This window comes from Spea bombifrons, chromosome 8 (genome assembly GCF_027358695.1).
Source record: "Spea bombifrons isolate aSpeBom1 chromosome 8, aSpeBom1.2.pri, whole genome shotgun sequence".
Lineage (NCBI taxonomy): Eukaryota > Metazoa > Chordata > Amphibia > Anura > Pelobatidae > Spea > Spea bombifrons.
Window position 1 is genome coordinate 26376335 of NC_071094.1, and position 22403 is coordinate 26398737.

Here is a 22403-nt window from a genome sequence, read left to right on the forward strand (position 1 = left end):
ATGCTCTGGTAATGTTTGCATCTGCAATTAGGCTTTGTTTTCAAAATGCCTTTGTGCCCATATTTGATATAGAACATTTTCTAGAAATCTTGGTTTCTGCTCAAGTAAGCACCAACATTCTAACTTATTAACAATAATGTTTTTTTTTTAAGGATTATGTAAAAAATACTCAGATCTGTCAAGATACCAAGAATGTATTTGTAATTTATATTTATGCAGAATATGCAATAAATTTGAATTATCTATCATCTACCCATATATACGGCTGAACACTTCTGTGCTGTTCCAGGGCAACCCATAAATTGACATGGTTCAGGGTTCCTTTCTGCTTCTCCTAACTCCTTTTATTTTCCATGGTAATAAGGATGTTGCGATCACATCCGAAAGAGAGTCATCGTCAACGCAAATACAGCTTACACAGGATATGCACCAGATGTCTGCATTTCCAAGTTCTCTTTTCTGTTTACGTCTCTTAATAGGAAGCTTCTGGTGTAGGTGTAGACCAAATAAGTATTAGGAGAAAAATATGTTTTGAACTCCAGCAAGCGTGAGAATCAAAGAATACTCCAATACTTAAAACATTATTTCATATGGAATAAGAATGTAAAATAGGTTGTCTCCGAAGGTTGACAATGAGACAAAAGGTAAGCACGAGGTTTAAGGGGCAATGCTTTATGTGATCCTTTTTTAAAATTAATTAAAATGGATGTTCCCAGCTGAGCTGTTCATTACAAATGTGTCTCTATGAGCATTAAACATTGTCTAGTAGACATCCACGTCATATTGATATCTCAGTTGAATGTCGATGATCTCAGATGGAAGGGGCAAACTAGAAGGCTGTCAACAAGTACGCTGCTGGTAGGAGAAAGCATGTGTGTATGTGTAAAAGACTTCCATCACCCATAACTAATTTGCATTATAGTTTGCTACATATAATTGTTGAAGTAAACTAGTTTAGGATCATAAGACTGGAAGGTCATATCGCCTGGATCTGCTTTTTATGAAAGTCTACTCATGCAAGAGTAAAAGTCCTTAAAGGGGCATTTTACTGTCTCTGACAGCTCCACTAAAGAGTCGTGTTGTGTGAGTATTTGAATGTGCATTCTTTAAAAATGAAAAAGAAAAAAAAAAAAGTAAAATCACCTCGAGCTGCAGCTCCTCTGTGGTCCAACTAGTCTCACCACTGATTGGGTGCTTGAAGCAGCAAATCAGTAGCAAGAAAATACATTGAAATCAATGACCCCCGCAGTGTTCGCCAATCCAGCACCTGAACTTACTGGTGGTAAGTATATCACATGTGTCCGAACACATCCCCATGCACAGAATATAGCCACGGGTAGGCAAATGCATGTGGGTGGATTCTGTAGGATTAACACGGAAATTTAAAAGAACCTCTCAGCTATCATATGTATTAAGTTCTATATGATGGCTGGAGTGTCCCTTTAAAACACTTACCTAGAATAATAAGAACATTGAATAGAAATGCTCTGCTCATCTGTCACTGAAATACACACTAGTAATATACAATAGGGTGCTAAGGGATATGTATATGTTATACACCCGAGTAAGGCAATATTCACAGACAGAAGGTGAGATGAGAGGTCATTTGGTTGACGATACTGTGTGTGTTGGACTGAGAGAGATATGTGTGACTCAATGGTCCTCATTGTGCTTCAGTTTTCATTATGACCAAATCTTATTCAGAGTGGATGAGAGTAGTCGGTGTGTTTGTGTTTGCGTCAGCGCGGCTGAGAGTGGTCTGTTTTTATGCTCAGTCTGGCCCTGATTACAGTGTGCAAACAGTGACTACTATCTACATATTTTTTTGCTCTAGTTTGCAGATTGTAGCAAGGAAATGCATTTAACTTACGCCCAGTCATGTTGATCGCTCTACCCATTTTTTGTGAATAGATCCCATAGTCATCAAGTGATGTTTTTGCTTTATTGAGAGGGTGGTAGCAAAAGTGTTAGATGTCAATACACTAAGGGAATTTAAACATGCATTGGATGCATTATACTTTATTTACTAATCTCTACCACTTCTGCTGTGAGGCTGTTCCACTTACCTGCTACCCTCTTAATAAAATACAAATTCATTACATCTAAGCCTCTCTTAAGTCATCCATAAAAAGTAATCCATAATGTTATCCTAACTACTTACAGAAGGTAGTAGATAGGTGATATAGCTTCACAACAGCGGTGGTAGAGGTTAACACTGTAAGGGAATTTATTCATGGGATAGGCATATGGCTATCCTAATCTAAGACGAGACCAAGAGCTGATTAAGGTCTGAGTTTTGGGCAGACTAGATAGGCCAAATGGTTGGGTCAACTTTTATTTCTATAAAGTTGTACCTATTTTAGAATTGGGATCACCAATCTATAGCTTTCTAACTGTAGCTGAACTACTATCCTTATGCCGCTCAATGAGCTACGGGCATCAAAGCTAGAGTTATGCTTTTTGGTCAATTGTCTTAACACTATTAAGCACATTTATTTGGGTTATTCGTGCTCTTTATCTGTTATGTGCTGTGTTTATTTTACTGAGGATTTCAGACATCAATTGTATTATTGTATTTGTTTAGAAAATAAATGATTCCCTTTTAACCACGGTGAGTCTAATTATACTTTAAGCATACACATTAACATTGCTTACAAACCTGAAAGATTTTGAATCATACAAAATAAAAATAAATAACCAGATAATCTGGCACTGGTTTAGGGAGACATTTGCATTAATTTGTAGTGTATGTGTCTCTGTCATATTCTGCACCTTGACTCATTCCTCCTGGGAAATCAGGGGGCGCAGATTGACCTCTGTTTTTTGGATACTTTTTTTTTTAAGGTGCCAAAAGCAATTTTCAGTCCTCATTTATGGGAAACCACAAGATTAAATCCGTTTGAAAATGCCCAATCTGCTTTGGTTAAGAGACATCTCATGGCTAATTATCAAGGAGGAGGACTGTGGGTTGAAGCAAAGCAAGGACACTTAGGATTGCTTAAAAACAAGGTACCTTGATATACACGATACCCAGATATAGCAGAACAATAATGTGTTTTGCATACGATCTCTTTAAGGTTACTATTTTTGTTTGCAGTAATGTTAAAAAATGTAAATTCACATATATACCAAATATATTGCAACTTGAGCTTTGCGTGTGAAAAGAAATCCAACCCGTTTTTATTAGTTATGATATTTGTATTATTGTGCATGAGTAGAATTTAATAAATGCATCAGGGTCAACAATCAGGATGCACTTTTTTTCTTTCTGTATAGTATTTTGTTTGTATACCCTAGAGCCTAGTATACATACTAGCCTTGATTTAAAACAGGGTCATACCAGGTCAAGGACCCAATTACGGTAATTTCAGGTACAGGTTATAGTTAAAAGATGTCACTGACGTTTATAAAATAAAGTATTACAAGCTTTTTCCTGTTTTGTTTGATTCCAGAATTAATGCAAAGTGGTACCAAGAATATATTTATAAATTGTCCACACTCATTGATTATTATTATTATTGGACAATGTTCCGTTGGCTGCCCCACTGTCACACTTTGGTGGGCAACAATGATAAGAGAATCTCCTCTGACTGCCCCAGAGAACGGTGAAACACAATCACAACACTTCAATCTGCACATGATGACGTATAGATGTGATCTCCTGGCATGCTACTTCGATGGATTGCAAGGTGGTAAGATAAGTGGCGGCCCTGTCCCACCTTAGACACCTAAAATGTTTCATGTTTATGGATTATTGAACCTAAACATTGAAAGCAAAAGTTATTTGGGGACAGATATCTCAATCAGGGGACTGTCTTCTGAAAACAGGGACATCTGCTCACCCTATTTTAAAAAGAGTCTCTCATTGCTCATCAAATCAAGCTACTGAGATCTGAAATACCTTACACCTGGGGCTCACTATTAGGAAATAGCTGGAGAGGTTAGTTTTTATGTTACAGTTTATTTTCTTTGTGTTTATTTCTTTAACTGTGTTTAAAACATTAACAATGCAGTTTTAAATTAATATAGAAGAGGAATATTTGTCTTTAAAGGAAGATAATATTCTTAAGGAACTGAGGAGTCTTTAAATATTATAGTGTACTCTCCCACTCATATTTTGAAGTGGATACAGGTTTGTGCAGCACTGCATATATTATATATATGTATGTACATATATATATATATGTATATATCTATCTATATATATATATATAGATAGATATATACATATATATATATATATATATATATATATATATATATATATATATATATACACACACATACATTTATATATATAATATCTCAATGTCCCATCTGCCTTAAGGTTTCCCATGTGTAAACCTTTGTGGGAGGGAGGGATAGGGTTTGCATTAAAACACATATTAACCTTCATCAACCGGAAAAGGCTTACATGGAATTATATTACAAACACAGCAAAGGTTAGCGCTGAGACCCCAAATATTTTGATCACAATGGATTTAACAGCATCGACTGCTATCACCATAGTAACCTACAGGGCAATCTCCAAGCTTCTGTTTTAAGTTTTTTAGAATGATGCTTTGGTGGGTACCAACTAACATGGGATTTCGGTTCCAAATGTTCTCAGATGGTCATGGAAAATACATATCTTCTAGGTGAGCAGAACGTCCTTTCGAATAAGAAACTGGGAAAGATCTAGACGTGAAATAAACCGTTTTTATTACGTGAAAAGGTTAGTGAACAGTTTGTAGAAAGCACATGAGAATTACGGCACCATGTACTGTGTAATCAAACCAACAAATTGAACGGATACGCGGAGCTGAACATCTGTTTATTTGCTGGCTGGCTGTTCAGTCCCCAGATGCTGGAGGACATACTGAGTGTGTAACGCATTTGGTGCTTGTGTATATGTGCAAGGTGTAAGGAAGAAGCGTCTGAAAAAGAAGAAGGGTGGGAGGGAGAGGGGGAAAGGGAGGTGCGTGCTTTCCACTGACTGCTGCTTCTCCTCCGTGAAATACACACAACCATCATACACCAGCATCCACAGCTTCGTCTGCCCGTATTCAAAAGGTAACCCTTTGGAGGAGTGAACAACTCACAGCCTGGGTGATCATTTCAGGAAATAAATCTTATGTACAATTTATGGCATTTATGCACCAATGCAGTGGGATATAATAAGGGTAACCTCTCCCCCTTTGTTTTAGGGGAAGATGCTTTCATCTCCAGAGGTCTGTTGAATCAAAGAAACCATGATGTTGCTGCTCTACATTTTATCCAGATGGAGACGGGGTTATTGGCTCCTTGGATTGGTTTAAAGCAGGTGTAAGAGAAGGTGGGGATTTTTTTTTTTTTTGTGTTAACATTTTTTTCCATCATGGGGAAGTTTGGAAGAGAATAATAATAAAAAAAAAAATGTTGGACTCACAGTACTTGTTGGGCTGCTTCTCAGGTTGACGATAGGATTTACAAGAGAAGAAGAAGACCATGTAGACCATAAGTGTCAGCCTAGGTAAGTCAAAATCTTTGACATCTATTGTCTTACGTTAATGTTATTTTTCCCCCCACTGCATAGTGGCCTGCGACATATTGTACCCATGTTAAGGGTTAAAGAAATGCCTTCTATTCTATGCACTTACATGTTATATAAATGATAATGCAGCGTGACAGATATTTTTTTATTAGGACGTGTTCTTCGTGTCTTTAAGAAAGATGCTTTTCAACCTAAATCATGGTGCTCCAGGTTTAGTAGTGTCAACTAGAAAAGCTAGAGTTTGTGCAATTAAAGGGACACAATGTTTAATCCACACAGCCATTAACTGATTTATATCCACTGCATTGCCCGAATCTTGAAATGTTAGTCTAGACTATATCTGACCCAGTTTTTTATGAGCTGGAAAATGGGTTTCTAAACCGCCGAACAAAATAAAACACTTAACAAGCCTGCAAATTGTTTAGTGTAATCTTTGAGCCATCTAATATCAGATTTTGCAGGAAAGCGGCTTATGTTGCTTAACACTATACATGCACAGAATTTCACTGCAAGGAAAAAGAGCAAATTGTTGCTGTATGGTATATTTTTGCTGCTGCTAGTTGTTATTTTGAATCTTGATTGTGTCCTTTGCGTTAGTTTTATACATTGTAGATGGAGTTTGATTGTAAACTGTCCTTGGCAGATGGATGTGATGTCATGAGTGTTTATCTAGAACCTAAGTTGGTAAAATAGCCACTACGGAATCAGAAATAAAAACCATATTAGAAAACTTCTGCTGCTGTAGGAAGTATTTTGTTGTTGTTAAGAATAAGAGATCATAAATCACATACATGTCTCCATTCAAGTGTGGAATGATGGCTGGAATGAGCTCTAGTGATTTTTGCACTCTCTAGAACCATTTACTTTAAGTAATTATTCACCAGAGTCCATAACTGCACCAAAGGGGGCACTAAGCTGCGTCAAATTTTCCAGGATATATAGAGGGTTTTACTTTTGAAATCAACAAAAAACTAACTACAAATATGATGCAGTTTCAGCACCCACCCCTTTCTGGCAGTTTCAGCAGGTTTTGGTGCCTTGATTTTTACTGTTTTTGAAATCCTGCAATATTCCGGTGGAAGGGACTGCAGTTCCATTATTACTATCTAGCGTTGTTTTCACAAGTGGCCATATTACTGTTGCTTTATATGCGCCTTGTAAGGATCAAGATTTCCTTCTCGTAATATTGCGTCGCACAGAATAAAACATCTCATGGTTTGCAGGTTTTCACAATGCTAAAGATAATCTCTAGTCTCCTTTGTATCAAATTGTAAATGTAGAATGAAGATGATAACCCAGCTGAATTTTTAATTCATGCACAAATTATTTTTCTTTTTAATGTAGCTGCAGAGCAGGGTTTTATATGTCAACCCAAATATTCCTTGGACAAAGAACTTACAATCTAATGTTCATGATAGAGATACAGAGATGATGTGATTTAAATGGAACATGTTGTGTTTAACCCAATAATTTGGTTCATTCATCCTAACACAGGAAAATACCTTTAAACACCATGTATGTTGAAAGGTCTAGGACCAGTGTATATTTTCCCATGTGCAAGCCCCACTGACAGAAAAACGTTGCTCAAATGGCCTGTTACTGACTTTGGCCGTCACCTTAATATTTCATTACTAATTTCATTAATTATTTATTCCTTTGGATATGTTATATGATGCCCCCCAGTCCATGTTGTCTTACTATTCATCCATTAATAATGTATAATCTCAGAGGCTGTGGTAATAGCAAAAAGTATTGTGTATGGATGAAAAAATGCAGCTTCAACTACGCAGTCTTTCACTGTTATTTAATGTCTGCATTTATCTGAATTTCACCCGTCAGTAGGTTTCTATCTGTGATCAGATATATCTCACCAATTAAATCTGTTTTTAAAAATGTACAGACGTGCCAGACGTATATATAGAATACATTAAACTATACACTTGTGCCCTATTGTTAACCTACCCTCTCATCACTTCGTATATTAAACCTTTCTTATCATGCATTCTGTTGAGTTTCTGTCCACGTTGTTGTTTCCACCACTAACCTCCTCCTCTTCTCGCTTGGTGGAGTGTTTACCCTCCAGAGAAGATGAATCCTTGACTTTGTTTTCAAAACGTGTCTACATGCCATTCCTAAATGTTCACGGCATGGTACATTGCTCTGAATCACATGTGTGAGTGTGTGTTTTTGCAGCCATGCACAGTTACACTAAATTGGAAAAGGATAATGAGGTGAAAAATGACTACATCTATTGGATATAAAGGATTGCAAGTTTTGTTGCACTTAATTATTTTAGTCGGATGCATCCTTGGACTGTTTGCATTACATACATTATCTTAGAGATCATGTTTACTTTGTTACACATTTGCTATCCATCAATTCAATCGTATGTCAATTGCTTTCAAAAGCCCACTGACCCCCACTGTTTTCACCATGATCTACATCTCTCTCTTCCTCTCCGGTGATCTATAATCCCAATACCATAGACTCATAGTAGCCACTGTGATGTATAGGCACAATTCAACTAGTGATGTTGCGGCTTATATAGGCATAACGCATTGGATGATGGAACTGCCAATGACCTTCAAGTAAATGAGAGAATTCTGGGGTATTAGAAAACTAAGATTTGTTTTTCCTTATTCTGTCCCTTCTTAATTTTGCATTTATTCAGATAAATGGAGGTTTTAAATTTGTAGTTCTTATCAAGCTCACTTAAAGCAAAACAATGATGGCAACTACACAGATGTACCTCGGGGAAGGGCTGGAGCTATTTTTGACCCATTACACCCCTATTTACATGCTCATTTTCTTACTGTGCTTGGTGCAGATGATGAAGGTTGCCGCTGCTACCTTGGCCATGTAACATCACGTTACGTAACCCTGCTAAGGTTCTACCTCCCACAGCAGGCCAGCCCATCAACCAGCCCTACCCTTTATATGGAGCACTTGGACATTGCAGAGAGATGGGTGGCTGCAGTGGTGTATCCAGTTTGGTTGTAAAACTGCTGTAATCAGAATCTCTATACCGTTATAAATGGCCTTTGTAGCAAAGCATGATATTTATAAGCAAGATATTGTGGAATTAAAAATAAACCGTATAATCTTTAACGTTCCAACTGCCCTGCTCAATTCGACACTTTTGAAACTAAATGCAGGATTAGAAATAGAATTCTTGGTTGAATGCCCAAAACCATCCCCCTAAACAATTCCTTTGTCTTGTAAAATTCTCATTTTCAGTTTTTGCTGAGAACACCTACTTGTCATGAGACACAAAAGGAGGCAATGATACCTTGTTGCTATAGAATTGGAAGAAACGTTTATGTGATTGAACTGTCAGAGGAAATAATAATAATATAAGGTTAATTTCTTTAACATACTACACAATTAAATTAATGGTTTCTCTAAGTGGAACAGCACCTTTACACACATGGCCATACTCACTAGAGATCTGGCATGTTGTAAACCTTGCTGCAGAATCTTCACAGGAGGCCTAAAGAGAACATTCCTCAGACAAAATAAAAATCGGAACAAATGGCCATATATAGACAAGTTCCACTAGAATTTAAGAGCAGATTCCAGACCTTGCCTGGGAACTATCTTTCACTCATCCAAACAAACAGTATTTCATCTTCATTTTCTTATGTCAAAATAACACATATTGTACAATGACGTATAACTCAAAATTTCTTAAATTTCAAATATGAAAATGATTCCATTTCACAGTTTTTCTTTTTCAAATTCTTGTTTTTTTTGTCAAATGTAAAGTACATTTTGGAGAAGCGACCCCAGTGAGAGCTTCTGTGGCTTGGCTGGGATTATGTAATGTATAGTTCAATAAGAAAGGTTTCTTCAGTCTCCACGCTAGCCCTGCTCAGCTTGCTGAGAAACGTGCTAGTATTTGACCTTCTTCATGGATTCTGAGGGATCTGACACCGCAACTCTCCTGCCAACTCTGCCTTTAGTGAACATTCTCCTAACATAATATATTTTTCAATCATACCCTTATCAAGTCAGTTCTTAAGAATGAAACGGTTGGTTAAAAATTTCCCCACTTTCTAAATACGATTAACATTTGTCATGACAGTTAGTGATTGTAAAGGAACAATGACCTGTTGAGAACAGGGGGCATTATGTAAGTATCTATAATATCATTACCAACCAAAAAAAAATAAAACAATGACATTCCACAGACAGTTTCAGGAATTACATGTTAGGCTCGAAAATACATCAATGTGTTATGGATTGTTATGTATAAAGATGATTCCCTTGGAATGTTGCAATTCAGCCTCTTCTGTAGAAGTATGTGTATGCTTAATTTCAAATAACTGTATATAGCAGCAGGAGACAGAAGCAAATAAATACCAATACTATCCACTAGAACAATCAGGTCAGGTCTTGCACATTTTCCCAGCACATTTTAGGGACTTCTGTTGTGCCTTCTGCATCAGACCAACTTCTACCCATTGGAAGTCTGGTCCTAGACCAAATGGCACCCAAGGTCAAGAACCCTATTAGTGTCAACACACATACATACAATGTATGTCTTAAATACATTTCCAATACCGATGTAGGCATAGACAACTTGCACATTTTCCCTGCACATTTTAGGGACTTCTGTTGCACCTTCTGCACCAGACCAACTTCAACCCGTTGGAGGCAAGTGAATGCCAACAATCCCATGGTTCGTATGCACCAGGCAACTGCCGGACTTTCCTGGCACTAACACTGGCAACAATAAGACTTTCTGTATTTTTAAATGTAGCAGGAGGCAGTATTAAAATGTCCCATATAAAAACTAGTGTGGCTGTTGAGTACTTAGCAGGTTACATAGCGGTTTCACATAGTCTGCTCTAGTTTACAATTCTCTATACTTCTATATTAGCTGGGCTTGGAATTCTCACCCCAATTGCACTCTTCTGGCACTAAATCAAAGCAGTCTCTTCTATATTAAGAAAAGTTTATAAAAACTGTTCTGCTTCTACCTTGGTGATAAATATTACGGTGTTTGCCAATTCATTTTTCAGCTTTGGAGCATGGCACATAGATTATATAAGCAGATGGGAAATAATTGATAATGACTGGCTCACTCCTGGTTTTATGTAAACAGCAGAGAACTAGCTGTTGTGGCTATTTGCCAAGAGTAAAATTCAATAACCCAGGACAGAAAGGAAAAGGAAAGTAAATCAGGTTTGTGTTACTTAAATTATCAGCGGGCAACTGGTAATGGCTAAATCTCATTCACAAAGTGACATAGACAAATAATAATTCAGTACCAGAAATGTGAACTACCCCATACAATTTCAAGCTGAGAACATTTTACTATATAATATATACATTATAACATAATGCAACAAACATAGCCTCTAAAAACACTAATTATGAGCTGTGTACATTCCTGGAGAAAGATATCAAGATTCTGGTGAGAGTTCTTAGAAGGGCTACTAAAATGGTAAATGTTTTGTATTGTGACAGGGAACAGGGCATGGTGGTGGATAACATATATATTTCTCACAAAATACTGCAGTGCAATGTATTTGATAACCCCAGGGAGAATGTTTTGTTACCGACAAAATAATGGTAATGTTGTAGTTACGTTTGGGTCCCTGGGGTGGAGCATTTGGAGAGAAGGGAGGGCCAGTGCTCCACTCCACAGTTTACTTGCAGCAGGTGATGAAGCCAGTCCAGGAGTTCTGGTTATCCCAGATAATTACTCACCTGTTACCAATGAGCAGCAGGGGGCTGCTACAAAAAGGAGCCCTGTGAGTTATTCAGGTGAGAAAGCCACAAGAAGTGAGTGAGACTGCAATTCTCTCCAAAAAGAATCTACTGAACGCTTCCTAAAGCAAAAAGGTCTGTGCTAAATGTTTATGTTTGTAGCGGGTAAGCCGTCCAACAATAGTTAGTTGCTGTTTGTCAGTAAGTGCTCAGAGAGCAAGGTTTTTCTTTTTGTTTGTTTTATTTATGCTTGTTTACAGATCTTTTAATAAAATGACTATAATTTCTAAAAAGAATTCAGCCTTATGTGGTATTTCAAACCTTAAGACTGTGTGGTTACATGATCCCAGCTCACAGTATGATAAATATTTTTGGCAAAGACTAAGGGATCTCAATATCTATAGATTGGAGGAAAGATGAACAATAAGGGTTTTGATAGGAACATGTAAATATATAATGGGATTTAGCCAAGTAAAGGATGGGAGAATATTTCAAAAGAGGAAAAATGTTACACCAAGAAGTTATAGTCAAGTTTTACTGGAAGGATAGCACATACGTGGAACAGTCTCACTGCAGAAGCGGTAGAGGGTAATACAATGAAGGAATTTAAACATACATGGCATAGGCATATGGCACTGGCAACCCTTAATTTATCACAAGACCAAGGTTCGAGCCTTTACAGCATGAAAAATAGGCTAAATATTCTCTTTCACCTTTTTAATGATTACATTTTTTATTATAGCTGATATCTACATATTTTGGATTTGAATATTTAATTCAGATAATTTATTTACATGTGCTGATACATATTGGGTTTTAAAAAGTACAGTGACCTGAATTTCTTTAAAAAAATTTGCATAAATGCGCTCATACAGTGCATCTCACTTGACTCTATGGTAAAACCCCACAAATTTATGGGTATGGTATACTGGTTTTGGCATTTCTTTTTTAGAAGGTCACCCATGTACTTATTCCAGTCAACATAACCATTCGACAATGGTCAATAAACATATTTAAAGAAGTGCACTAGCCTGTTCTCCATGTATTATTTCATCCTGTTTTCTATGAATCTAAATATTATTCATAGTATCTTCTCTTGACTGTTGCTCGACACACTTTAAGTTGGGACCGTGTGTGCCCCTACCTCACTAGTCACACATGGTCCTTTACCATCATGAAATTACAAAAAGACATGATTATTTTTGTAATTGTTTCTAGGCACATTGGATTATTGGGCTGATTATGTTCATTTGTTTTCTAATCAATACTAATTTGAGAGTGCATTTCCATTCAGCATGACAAAACAACACAAACAGTAGACAAACTGCCAGGCTGGGGGGAATGCTAATTAACAGTCTGCAGTTCAATTAGTTAAACTGTTAGCAATAATTGGGTCTGTTAAGATGCTGTTTTAAAATGTGTTTTAACACAGTGTCACCTTTGTTTTGCTTGCTAGCCTTGGGTTGATAGTATTAGGTGGATCTGGTTTTTGAAATAACTCACAACAACTCATCCGCCAGACAATGATGGCACGTATAGCATAGCTGAGGACTCAAGCAGAGGATTTGTACAGGACACATGATGTCAATACAGAATAGCCCTCACTAGAAGCAAAATTGACAGTAAGGCCATTTTTTTTAAATTACAAGATAATAGTCCGTGGGGAATATTTTATGCCTAATCTCTGTGACCTATAAACAGCAATTACAGAAAGCACAAGTATCACCTCCGAAAAACAAGTGGTCAAATGTTTTTAAAACCGTCTAAAGATGGAATGTGCATTTCCACTGTGTTGCACGCTCTACCCAAACACAGAAATAAATCACAAACTCTGTTTATAGTGTTATGTATGCGTAGCAGTATGTGGCACCCAAATTACATGTTTTATGATTATTGCCCCAGGGCTCTAACGTCCTCAAACTCCACATGCTGTAAATTACAGACCTAAAGCTTTGTGGCTCAGTAGGGTGGAAGCTGTTTAAAAAGGACCTATCGAGATATTTTTTACCATTAACTGTAGTGTCATGGTGAAATATCTTCTAGTAAGTCAAAATGCCAAGCGAGTTATTTTTAGTAACGCTATTGATCTGGAATCCGATTTCGTTTTGTTTCTCTGGTTTTTTCTGCATTTCCCTAGTGGAAATTGGACCTTCCACCTCTGAGATTTTTTTGTCATTATTGTTTACCTTCTAAAACTGGCCATGATTTATGTTTTCTACTTAAAAATGTAATGATTTTAAAAAAGAGTTATTTTTCAGGGACTCCTTTACCTCTGCTGAGTTCCGTGTCCGTTAGGTTGGACACTTCTTCTCTTCCCTAGCGCCCAGTGCATACCCACTTACTTGACAGGGTAGAAATGAATGAATGAATGCAATGACAAATTGTGTAAATTAGGTAAAATGATAACTTTAGTAAGAGGATCCTTTGAGAAGGTTATGGTTCCATTTTAATTGACTAGTTATGGTTATCATAAGCTGGTCTACACAGAGTCACTAAGGATATGGCACTGAAAAACCAAGGTGGTATGGACTGTGAAAAACATGTACTTTCAATTTACCTTTGGTAATAGACTACAGAAGAGACAATTTGAGTTCCAATATGGCAATTGTGAAACACAATATATATGCTGAACAGAAAAGATAAATGTCTTCTCCTTGTCCGAATGTATTAAATGACTGAAACTATAGTATAGATTATCCTTACTGCCTCTGCTGTTCAATATTTACTATCCCTCACATTAAGTATTAATGTTAACAAAAATGAGCATATTTTATTTTTTATATTTTTGCTGTAATTAAATGCAAATACAATCCTAGACAAATTGTTAATATATGTTTTTAAGTGTGTGTCTTGATAACCATATTTTAAAAAAATACTAACTGCCTTAATTTTGGTTTGTCATATCTGCAGAAATATTAATCACTTTAGGCATTAGTGAAGTTTCATCAGGTGGACCAGATGCAACCAGAAAATTCCCAGAAGGATCAGGGGATTCTGAGATCTGGTCATCATACGTTGTGTTGCTTTCGAGAGCGATGTGTTTACTGTTTTTAAACAGGTCAGAACCTGCGAGTGTATATGTTTCAGGTTATTGACTATAAATACAAAAAGCCCTCTTATAGGCTAGCTGGTATCTCTACAATAGTTCAATGCAGCTCAGGTCCTCAAATCCTACTAGTTGTTTATTGTTCCATTTTAGGTTTATTAGAGAAACCCTAAAACTCTGACAAGATTTAGTCTCTAGAGGACACCATACAACACACAAGCTCTAAATCAATATCCTATTAACAGAATGATAACTGTATTTGTTTTCTGGTTTTGCTCTAGTACCCTGATTGCACATTTCTTCGAAGGAGCCCTTTTACTTAGCCACAACAACCTAGCTGATGAGAAGTCCATACCATGTTTTTTTAATGGATTGTTTCAGGCTGTAGAATTGCTTCTTCACTAAAACCAAGCTGGTGAGTTGAGTCAAATACAAATTATTAGTAACATTCACAAATTCCACAAATTCACAGCTTCGCTATATGGTTAATGACTGATTTAAGAAAAAGGTCAGTTACTCTATTTAGAAATCTCTGGACTGAACATGCTTTTAAGTCTCAAAAAATTAGGATTAGGTTTAGGGTTAGTTAGGTGTTAAAAAAAGAAAAAAAAGAAAAACCTTAAGAAAGCTTAACAAACTTAACTAAGTTTTCATTTTTTTACCCACTTTTTAAAATGTTATCCATAAAAAAGTGATGGCATGTATGAATATGGTTTCAAAAAATGGGAAGTAAGTCTGAAGAAAGGCATAGAAAAAACATGAAACCCTGATGGTCACTATACCTCTGTATTGTTTCTGCCAGATCAGAACCCAGCACCAAATGAAAAATGAACTGTGTATGTGTGTCAACAGTTGTATTGCATGTGAACCGTTCTTTACTGGGGTGCATGTGCAGATACTTGGCACCCATGGGTGACTGGGTTTATTCACTTAGTCTGTGACATCAAGAGATGAGTATCATTTCCAATTGCACTTTTAAGACTGAGACACATACTTTTTAACTTATTGGTCTTTATATATAAAGCATGCAGTTTTTAAGAATATGTAACGAAACAAACACGAGTGGATGACATTGTGATAAATTAATCTATAGATTGTACAGAAAATCATGCTTGTTAAATACTGGATTTTAGGTAGATTGTTTCATATAATTGGTGGGATCAAAAAATATTGGGTCTATTTGGTCTCTAACTAAATTCCTAATAACAATCAAATAAAAATAATGTCAAAATCATCCAGATAACTCTAACATGAAGACTGGCCAATGCAGCCTGTTCCCAAAAGAATAAATGTCTGGAGTTAAATCGGTCTTTTGGCTGCCTATTTTACTGTTGGAATTCACTGTCATTGTGTGCTGATTCTGTCTAAATCAAAAACTAATTCCACAATTAAACTGGTGTTTCATTTGACACTCATTTAGAAATAAAATTCAATTTGCCACCAATTTTTTAAAATGCCAAATTCAACCACAGTAAATATAATAAAAAAACCTCAAATTATTGAGTTTAACGCTCCGTTCACTAGACCAATATATTTTGCGCATTTAGTGAATGGATGATTTAAAAATGATTGCGTCTGATCATTGTCTTTGGCAAGCTATTAACACTTTCTTGGGGAATGATCGCAGTTCATGGCTTCAATGACTGTCTATATCACTAGAAGCTTCATTGCTTAAATCGCAAAGCCTACCATCTACTATGGCAATGACAAGATGTGCTTATCTGACACACGGTTTATCAGCTCTGCTGGCTCGTGATCTCGATAAATAGTGAGCCAAGATTTATTTATACACCTTGGTATATTGGTGCAGTCCGTCTCAGGGCATTAAATTAAAATCCTTATTAATCAGAAATAAAATTGTGCTGTCAATGAACCCTGTAAGTATCTGCACTAGCCACCAAGAATCCGAATCCTTGTGCTTTTACTTATTAGTATTATTTATTGTTTTATATAGCGCCATCAAATTCCGTAGCGCTGTACAATGGGTAGACAGGACATAACAAGTAGTATGTAACATAACAAATTGACTAACAGAGACAACAGGTGAGGAGGGCCCTGCTCAAACCAGCTTACAGTCTTTTACAGAGTCTAATTTGACAAAAGCCAGTTCGGATAATTAATTTATTGTCTTGCTTGTATTGGTTTTACGTAAAAATTATGTTTGCAAAAACGCATAAAATACATTTTGCAGCATTTATATAATTAACAGATAAAAAAATCGATAAAAGCAGGAAAAGTGGGCAGATTTGACACAGAGTAGTCTGATTTCTATACAATTCAACATTTTCTGTTATTTGATTCAGCACTGATACTATGTGTTTTTCATGCCTTAAAAACCTTAGAAGAAAGCACATCTGAAGTCCAGTACAGTCATTCCCAAAATCAGAGTTTATGGCAGACCTCAAATAGGTCTGACTATGAGACGACTAAGATCCAGATCCCCCGCAGCTGCAGGGGACCTGGATCCTCCTGTCTCCCCCTCCCCCACTTACCGGTACTTCTGAGTCCCCGGTGTGTAGCTGGGGCAGCGTGTAGATGTCTACGCGATTCGTACATCGCACAGACCTCCTTCCCGCTGCAGCGGATTCTCTGGATCGTAGCCAAGAGTCATACACGGCAGACAGATCAGATGCAGCAAAGTAGTAGCTCAGTATACCAGGCCAGGAACACAATGCTGTAGCACTGCTGTTAGGATAACGCCTAGTTTATATTGGACCTTAATTGTTTGAACGAGGGGCAGGTGTGTCATGAGCACGAAGGACTAACATGGCTAAGGAGAGGTAGAAGGAAACAGGATCCATTTGGTGGAGAAGTGGATAGGTGATTCGTTCTGGAATTCACAAGGTTGCTGGTCAAAGTCCCTGTGGAGCCTGACAGTTAGGATCCAGATCCCCTGCAGCCCTGCCAAATCCGCCGGGGCTTCTATGACCGCCGGCATGACATGACCTTCCGACGCTCCGTCATAGAAGCCCAGCAGAAGTGGCGGGCAGCAATAGAGGTTGTCTACGTGCATCGCCCAGACGTCCACTGGCTGCCCCCACTAGACACCAGGGAGTCTGGAGCACAAGCGGTAAGTTTAGGGATGCATTGGTAAGTCTGGGGGGTAGAGTGGCATATCAGGGGGTATGTGGCATATCTGGGGGGGCGAGTGGCATATCTGAAGGGCATAAAGCATATCAGGGGGTACAAAGCATATCGAGGCAGAGTGGTATATCGGGGTGCAGAGTGGCATATCTGGGGCAGAGTGGCATATCTATAAGAAAGGTGCATTAAAATGGCTATTGTAAGTAATTGTTTTCTGTATGACTTTATCAGTCTCTCACATCGTTGTGGATGAACTTTGGCCCACTCTTCTTTACAATGTTGCTTCAGTTCATTGCAGTTTGCGCGCGTTTGTTTATGCACAGCTCTCTTAAGGTCCTGCCACAGCGTTCCAGTTGAGTTGAAGTCTGGACTTTGACTGGGCCGTTGCAACACCTTGATTGTTTTCTTTTTCAGCCATTCTGATTTGCTGGTGTGCTTGGGTTTATTCTCCTGTTCTTTTACCCGTTTTCAGCCAAGCTTTGAGTAACAGACAGATGGCCTCACATTTGACTCTAGACCACTTTGTATACAGAGAAGTTCATGGTCGACTCAATGGCAGCTAAAAGGTATTTGTGCTAATATGCTTTATTTAGTTTTCACCAAATGTGGCATTATGCAATATGACCAAACATCTCCAAAGGACTTTGCTCCAGAGGTCTTATGGTTGCAACTTTGCAAAGCTAAGCCGTGCTGTAATGTTTCTTGCTGTAGAATGATGGATTTGGATTATAACCATTCCCAGAGTGATATACCTCAACAATTGCTTCTCTAAGGTCATTGTTGATGTCTTTCCTCCTTGGCATTGTGTTAAAACACACATGAATGCTCCAGACCAGCAAACTGCTAAAACCGTGTCTTTTATAGAGGTGGACACTTACTGATGATCAATTAATCAAGGGCATTTGATTAGCAGCACCTGTCTGCTACTTAGCATCTTAATTCCTATGGAAGCAGTAAGGCTGTAACCTCCTGGAGAATAATATTGAAATGGCTGTAATCTGCTCCAGTATTCATCTCGGTGACAAACACAACCGTTGCTATATAGAGAGAAGCCTCAAAGGCCTGAATTATGACCGGAGTCTGTTAAATCCTTTTAAGTGTGTTATCCATGCAGGATGAAAGTAAATAAATGTGTGTTGAGGACATTTTGCAGACCTTACACCAAAGCATTAAATCAACGTATGCATTTCTGTCAAAATACTATATATCTCCAAAAGAAAAAAAACTTCAGACAATAATCTGGTATTGTAGGCTAGATATTATTCCAAATACAGGGTTTCAGTATTTCTCCTCGAAATGTTAACCCTTCTTTGTATCATACATTGCAATGTTTTCAGGGCTAAGTAGAAAATGAGTTGAATGCAGATAATCCTAATGTTTCTGCAGAGCAAGGCAATTTATGACAAGCAATAACTGCATCTGACATGCTACCAGTTGATCTATCTTGTGTTGGATAGGTCGTTAAGGTCACTTGAAGGATTTGCAGCTCCATATGTTCCTGAGCTACAATATATAAGGGCACCTTGACTTCACAGTGTTCTTAAGTCTTTCCTCTTTTTATTGAAACAGACTAGTATAACATTACATCACTATAGTGGTCACAAGCTTTATGCCAGAAAGAACACATTGTTATCGCTGGGGTTACTAGGTTAGACAGGAGTCTCTGTGCAGGGATAGGTTCAAGATCAGAGGAGTCTCTGTGCATGGGACAGGCAGGATTTGGGGTAACAGCTGCAGATTTGCCCACCTTATGAGCCATCAACAGGCATGGAGCAGGGAAGTGGCAGTGGGCAGCAGATGGAGTGGGGGACTGGCAGCAACCCGAGGGAAACTGTCAGACAACCCCAGAGTCTGGTGAATACTGAGTAACAACAACAGAGGCAGACAAGATTTGAGCCAGGCTAGCCAGGGTCATACACAGAGAGGAACAAGTACATGGTGCCAATGGATAATGCAAAAAATAATAAATGCCAAAGCCAAAAGACAAAAATTCCAATTAACCACAATCAGATGATATACAAATGGCAAAAACAGGAGTAGTCCAATACCAGGGGTCAGAACCAGGACATACACAGAACATATCGGCAGAGCAAACCTCAATAATCTTGGGCCGGGGTGTACAATGATCTAGCAAGGTAAAATCAATGCAACAGCACAGCTCTATTGTGGCTCACGCTGAGAGCCACATGGCTCCTCAGATACCCTTTCCCAATCACACCCTACTGGGTCCTGCCAAGCTCATATGGAAGAGAAAGCAGCAAAGTAATTGAGAATATTGATATGATGGAAAGTGAAGCAATATATTTAAGTATCGGGCAGGGTTTGTTTTTCTAAAACAAAACGTACAACCTAAATCGATTTTGAGATCACTTGCCATCGTTTTTAAGATTGCTTGCTCACTCATTATTTAATGGAAATGTCTTACAAGAGTTAAATAGAAGAGCTCATTGATCAATCTTAACTCAGCCGTGTAAGATTATTATATGCCTGATTGGAAGACACCTATTTGATATTTGTTTCAGCAAAAAATCAATTCACTTTCACACAGGGGATTAATGTTATGCTTTACTGTAATGTTCACAATTTTAGCCTTTGAAATCTCATTCATTAGCAAAATAAATTAAAAGTTATTATAAATGGTGGTAGCGTGTGGGCAGATTGAAATGAATTGCATTAATCATTTCAGTGTCATATTAAAGGAAGTACTTTGTATCGCACCATTCTGCTGCCTATAGCTTTTTGTGATTGTCATCAAGTATAATGAATGATACTTTTGTCTGCATCTCTAAATACTCACTTTTAATTGTCTGTGTAATTTGTGTGATGGTATTTCTTCTAAAATTATGCAGCTGCGTTCAGTGGCAGTTAGTGGCAAAACTAAATTACCTTCATTTCAGTGTTTTTTTCCCCCTTGTTGCTCTCTTTTTGGGCTACAAGAATTGTCTTATAAAGACAAGAAAGAACTTGATGGACAGGGTGACCTCACAAGTATATATATATAGTTAAAAATGTACTTAGAAGAACAATTGTGTATATATTAGATGCCATAAATATAATGTGTTCCTGCTTTCCTTAACAAATCATAGCCTGTTGGGCAATACAATATGTAGGGTAAAGCAATCACCTGCATTTTATGCCATAAACACTGTTAAGTAACAAGAAAATGCTCATGGATGTGTAAATTTTAGGGGTTTAAGCCAATGTGGATTATTTATAAAGTGCAAACCTGTTGTAAGGTTTTACAAATGGTCTTACCACCTTATCAACCAAATGTATATAGTGCTGACGGCACTATTGCTGTAATTGTTATACCAAAATGGCTCTTTACAAATAAACCCTAGATTTCTATGTACATTTTATAAAGATTTAAATGGGAAATATGAGCAGAGACAAACACGTATAGTATGGATGTGAGCTGTAATAGAAAACTTAACTTTTGAGGATTACTTAACATAACTCTTGTTAAAATCTAGACTATCCTTTTAGAAAACTTGCTGACAAATTGACACTCATTTCATTATACCATTTTAGTAAATACATACATTATTGGATGGCACTTTTGTTCTCTTCCTTTCTTCTTCCTTTCTATTACTTAAATCATCCAAGACATTTTAGAATAACTGGCTTTCACATTTTATATTCATTATTATTGCCAAGACTGCAAAGAAGGTCTGTAGCTTGGCTGAAGTAAAGGTTCACCAGATGAAAAGTTATCTGTGCATATGAATACAGTATTATGAATGAGTCAAATTTATAGGTCGTGAGCTCAGAGAGGAGAAAAGCATCAACTGAGGCTCAGATGTTGCAAGAATATATTTACTAATGCAGAGGACAGAACTGTGAATGCGAACAAATAATGACTAGTTAGAAACTGACAGACATAGGTATATACAGTATGTATATATGTGTGTGTGTGTGTATGTATGTATATATGTATGTGTATATATATATAAATAAATATATATATATATATATATATATATCTGTATGTGCCTTTCCTGACACTGTGCTCAAGGCCAGTAACCTACCATTTTGAGATGTCTAAACAGACATGCACTAATCTATAGAGTAACATAAAGAACATAGACTTAAAACCTTACTGTTTAAGCTGCTGTGTGATTTCAATGCTCACAGTCCTAGCAGCTATTTATGATGCTTTGTTCCCCCTATCATTGAACTATTCCCATCTTGAGGGGGCATTTATGCTTATCTATCTCTGTCTCTCCACAATCTGAACAACTTTTCTCAGTTGTTAGCTTATCTGGCAGCTGCTTCCTAAATGCTTATCGGTAAGAAGCACATCTCTAAATGTGAATGTAAGTTCACTGTGTTTTTCTCCACAATAAGCGGGTGTAGATGTTAAATCATGTAATTCTGTGTGATGCAAGTCACATGGTAGTCTGCAAGACATGCCCGATGAGTTCTTGTGACATCTAGCTTTTCTAAATTTGGATGTTACTGACATAACTGCTTCATTTAATTAAAAACTGACGTCACAGCATCCTCCCTGTGCCATATAGAATTTAACTATGCAAATCAGTCTAGTCTTCACTTTTCTATTCACCAGCTTGATAGTTTGTCTTGTAAACAAGCACTCCAAAGGTATGGATGGGTTGTTGTTTCATTGATCCCTGAAAACAAAGCAAAGTCACAACTTCCATTCAAACGTGAAAAGGAAAGTACACCTTCTTTGAAATCTGTGGTTTTACATATCAGTGCATAATAACAATCATCTGTTCCTTAGTAGGTCTTAACATTAGGTAAATACAACCTCAGAAGAACAACACATGACATATTACACCGTGTCATGATTTATTCAACAAAAATAAAGCCAAAATTGAGAAGCTAAGTACACCCTTATTGCTTATTGGTGCTGTTAATCTATCTATCAAATGCCCTTGATTAATTGATAATCAGCAAGTGAGACCACTTTTATAAAGGATGAAGATTTAGGTGTGTTTTAACACAATGTCAAGGAGGAAAAACATCAGCAGTGATCTTAAAGAAGCAATTGTTGCTGCCTATCAATGTGGGAAAGGTAATAGG

The 22403-nt window shown here is 37.3% G+C and overlaps 1 protein-coding gene across 1 annotated transcript in view; it reads left to right on the top strand.

Moving 5' to 3' along the window:
- Positions 1–4977: 4977 nt before the first annotated feature.
- TRPC5 (transient receptor potential cation channel subfamily C member 5) overlaps positions 4978–22403 on the top strand; it is a 95787-nt gene continuing 78361 nt past the window's right edge. Inside the window, exons 1-2 of the mRNA XM_053472779.1 lie at positions 4978–5314; positions 5432–5491. The gene's annotated coding sequence lies outside the window, so the exon portion shown is untranslated. The remainder of the gene's footprint in view (positions 5315–5431; positions 5492–22403) is intronic.